This window comes from Molothrus aeneus, chromosome 6, assembly GCF_037042795.1.
Source record: "Molothrus aeneus isolate 106 chromosome 6, BPBGC_Maene_1.0, whole genome shotgun sequence".
Taxonomy (NCBI): Eukaryota; Metazoa; Chordata; class Aves; order Passeriformes; family Icteridae; genus Molothrus; species Molothrus aeneus.
The window spans coordinates 52,701,413-52,706,165 of NC_089651.1; positions in this window are offsets into that span (position 1 = coordinate 52,701,413).

A 4,753-nucleotide genomic window follows, 5' to 3' on the forward strand; every position below is an offset into this window, starting at 1 on the left:
TCATTGGATCTGGCTTTGCTCCAAGGTCTGTTGGAGCAGAGATTGATTGGGATATATAGTAACCTGGAAACAGTCAGTACCTTCAGCTGATTATAAAGCCATTTTAATTGTCTTGCCACCGCCATGGCAACCATACCCCTAACTACAGCCTCCAGGTGAGGAGATAGGCTGTTGGAGGACAGTCGGTGCCTGTAGACCACATCTGATGATGATGCAGTGATTCAGACAGATAAAACCTTGCTCCAACATCAGAAGAGACCAAATTCAGAGAAGGAAATTAAGCCAGTACTGTAATACATAGTAGCTCATGATAGCCAACATTTAGCATAAAAATTTAAATGGACATTTGTGTTATAGTGGGAGGCCTCTTGTTACAGCAATCTTTGCAGATCTTATCCCACCAGCAACCCCTGCAGTGTAGCACACCCACGTTGGGGTAGGCAGGGCCACATTCCCTGCACAGCAGCAAGGAATGAAGATGTGTGGCCTCAGAAGCATATCAGGGAGTGAAGCTTGAGGAGGGGGAAAGCATATAAGGGAGGATGGGAAAAGCATGTAAGCAGGAGCTCTGCAGCCAAGGAACAGCAGGTGTTTTAATAAAAAGTAACTCTTCTTCTTCCAGTAAGTTTTTTGCTGTTTAATATCAGAATGCTTTATGTGATCCTTTATTATTTCTCCAGCCTGAAGCCCAAAGAGCCCTGGCACCTGAAGCTTCTTTGATTCCCATGCTCAGTGCAAGTTAATACACCTCAGCTCCCCTGCTTCAAAGAGAGCCCCAGCATGACCAGATTCTCTGACCCAAACACCCTTGTACCAGGTGAGAATTGATCCCTTTAGCTGCTGCCTGATTTGTGTGAGAGCTGAGCCTGTCATTGGCCAGCTGGTTTATGCCTGTTTGGATTGAAGAGCTGTGCTGCCTCGGTTTTCCTTCATGGTATGGAGCCATGCAACCTTATGTATTATGAGGTGTTTCACAAAAACAGCTTTTAAAATAATCAAATATCTGCAAATGAATTGGAAACTCTTCTTTCCCCTGTCTCTGCAAGGACATTGCTCAGTCAAATGCATCCAGAAAATTGAAGGACTGAGAATTTTCAATCAGGACTGGAGTGATTAATTGTCTCAGAGCACTCACGTGCTGACATGCACAGTGAACAACGAGGTGTGACATCTCTCAATTCACAACGAGAGGTGTGTCCAGCAGGGACAGCCATCCACAAAGGGGGGAGTGGTGGGAGAAGAAAGGTCAAATTTCCAACATTAAATTCACAAGGTTAATAATGCCTTAGCATCATGCATATTCATCTGACTCCTTCACTTCAGCTGAGCCAGCTGTCCCTGCTTCTGACATTTCCCTACAACAGAGGCAAAAGAAATTGGTTCCTTTTAATCTATGGCAGAAAAGGCTTATGGTAAGAGATGCATATTGTATAGATGCTGTGTAGATGGGCAGTTGCCTCTGCACTGATTTATCAAGGCATGTGGAAACAGCAGGACACAAGCCATGAAGAAGCAAGGTGAGAGCTGCATTGGAAAATGGACACACCTGTGTGCAAGTGCTGCTGCAGACATCCAGCTCTGGAAATTGCATGTCCAGCCTATGTGTCTTTGGCCATAAAAACAAGTCAGATTTTGGCTAAGGCTCAAGGCAGGGCACCTCCTATGCAGCAGTGCTAGCACATGGGGGCTTGCACAGATCCTTTTCCCAAGATCCCAGAGGTGGGCACATGCATGGGGTGCCATCCTTGGCCTCAGTATGGAGGAGAAGTGAGCATGGCACTTCTCACCAAGTGTCTTGGTCATGGGTTTTCATCTGGATTTGGTGTGCAGGATGAGTGTCCTTCCCACACCTCCAAGTTGTATCTGGATCTGAAAATGGAACCCCCTTCTCTTGGAGCCAGTAATTATTTCCATGAGATTAATTTAGCAAAGGCACCTATCCAATACTTGTGGTCTCCTGGCATAACTAATCATGAAATTAAATTCAGTCTGTGTAGTTCCAATCAGTTACACAGGAATAACACTGGTTGACTGGCACTTACCCTGTTCATCATCAAGAGAGCCTTTGCCATACAGCCTACTTTAGAAACTGCAGTGGGCTTCAGAAACTACCACTATGGGACTTCCAGGAGCCCACACAGAAGATATCCAACCCATATCCTCTGCTTTCCCAACTGGGGTCTGATCAATTTGCCCATGGAGCAAAGTGAATTTCCCACTTGAGACCTCAAGGGTTGGAAATAAAACACCAAAGTTGTCTTGGAGAGCACCAGACAGATGTTAGTTGCTTCTGAATGTTTACCCTAGCTGCCACAGACACATCTTGAGCCCTACAACACTCACTGTGGGAGGCAACAGAAGGCAGAATATCCCAGTGCCCACCAGGCTGGGTGCAGCCTCTGAGGCTTATCTGCCACTCAAGACTAAACAGATCCTGTGGTGGAGACAGAAACTTGCTCTTCTTTGGGGCCACAAAACCAAAATAAATTGTTTCCACAAAGCTCAAAATAGCTTTAAACCATTGTTTTCCTTGACAGTAGTCACTGCCTGTCTCTGTTCTCCACCTTGCCTTTTGCAGCTCGTGGTGAAGCAGCTTGGGAAAGTGCACAGGCAGGAACTTGCTCATGGAGAGTAGAAGTGAAAGCAGGGGAAAAGTCCCTTGGAGGGATTGCACTCTCCCCACTGACCTCCCTGCAAGATTCTGGTGCCCTTAGATACGGGTGGCAGAAGCAGTAGCAGCAGTTTCTCTGGAGAACAGTGGAACAGCTTGTCCAGCCCCAGGTCTGGATCCTGCCCTGTCCCACCCAGCACTGCACTGCACAAGGGGTATTTCTGATGGGATACCTCCCTGATAGGGTACACATGCACCCTACTATCTCCCTGGGGTGACAAGGACACCTCCTATTTAAAGATTTCCTGCAACCCCAATGTTACTGGGGAGTTGGTTTTAGTCTCCACAGGATAAATCTCCCCTTGCAGCTGTTCTGTCCTCAGGCAGGAATAACTCAGGAATCTAGGAATAAAACTGTCAGAAACAATTGGTCTGCCCACTGCCATGTGGGGTTCATTCTCAGAACACTGAGGTATACAGTGAAGCGTGTATATACATTGAATATATAGGATTAAACCAATAGCTATGTTTTAGATACACTTGCAAAAAGTGTATGCAAAAAGCACAAAGTGCATAAAAGCTCACTGTTCAAGAGCAGCTTCCAAAGAGAGCCTACAACTGGTTCTTGGGTGGCTGTTGGGTTGGAATCCATACCCATAACCCCAGCACTGGAAAAATTCCAGTAGATACACTCCCTGTGTAGAGTGTACATATATCTATATATACATCCTTTGGAAGGAGCTGCTTTCACTCCCAAATAGGTTTCCTGGGCACAGGCACAGATCCTTCTCATCCACCATCCCGGGTGCATGAAGAGCAGACTGCAGCTGTGCCACCACTGTCCCGCTGCCCTAATGGAATCACCTTCCACCACTGCCCACAGAAACAGGCGAGACTTCCCTTAAATCAGCAGCAGGTGACATTTTCACCCCCTCCAGCCAAGGATGAATGACCCTGAAATGCAGGCTGAGCTCCTTATTTCCTGACAGCCCAATGTTAGACAGAGAGAGGAGATTGAAGCCAAGGTTACACACTGCTTCCTCCTCACCTGCAGCTGTGTCTCCCCTGGATGCTCCATGCACCTTGTGCCATCCATGCACGCTAGCATTCATTTTGCAGGACCTCCCACAAAACAAATGCTGGAAGGTCTCCCCTGGCTGACACCCATCTCCCTTTCAGTGTTCCCGTGCTCCATCGTGCTCTTGTGTCCTTGTGCTGGAAGCAGCAGTCTCGGGAAAAAGGCACTAAAGGAAAGGCCTGTTCCAGCAGCCGTGGTGCATGTCCCTCCTTTGAGCCTGGCAAAGAGGGGACCCCAGGGGCTGCTCATCTGCAGGCTGAAGCCACAGCTCCCATTGCTGGCTGGGCAGAGGGAGGGAGGCAGATCTGCACCCCCCTTGCATCCCTCGGTTGCATCAACCGAGTTTGAGCTGCTTCCCGGGGGGATGCCCAGCACTGGGGAGGACCGTGCTCCTTTGTACATCCACATTCCTCCACCACTGCTCCCCAGGCTAATGCCATAGTGTGACTTTTGCCACTGCGTGTGTTTTTGCCTCTATCACCAGCATCACCAATACATGCAGAGCTACAGATGCCTCCTGGCAGCCTGTCTGCAGTGAGCCCCTTACAGCCTGGCAGGGGGGAGCCCCTTACCACAGCCCTGGCACAGACTGCCTGCCAGCCCCAGCTCCGCAGCCTCTCGGGACAAGAGCGGTCCCTGCCACGGGTCGGGGATGCAGATGGGAAACTCACTTCGGTGTGGAGCACCCGCCCCCCGCAAAAAAATAATCCCTCCAAAAAGAACCCCAAAAAGTTTGTGCTTTCCGCATTCGGCGTTTTCTCATCAAGGACTGCTGCAGGGCGGGCTCTGGACACCCGTGAGCAAAGCAAGGGGAGAGGGGGAACTGCTCCGGGGGAGTGACCCCTCCGGGCCCTCCGTCCTGCGCCTGGCGCGCCGTGTGACCCCGGCACCGTGCGGGGGCTGGGTGAGGCCGTGCGGTCCCACACGTGTCCGCGGACAGCGTCCCCTCCCCGCGGGGCGGCCGGGCCGGGCCGGGCCGGGCCGTGCCTGCGTGCCGCCCCGCCGGCGCTGCCGGGGGAGTGGTTTCCCCGCGCTGGCGGCGGCGGGGCCGGTCTGCGGGCGGG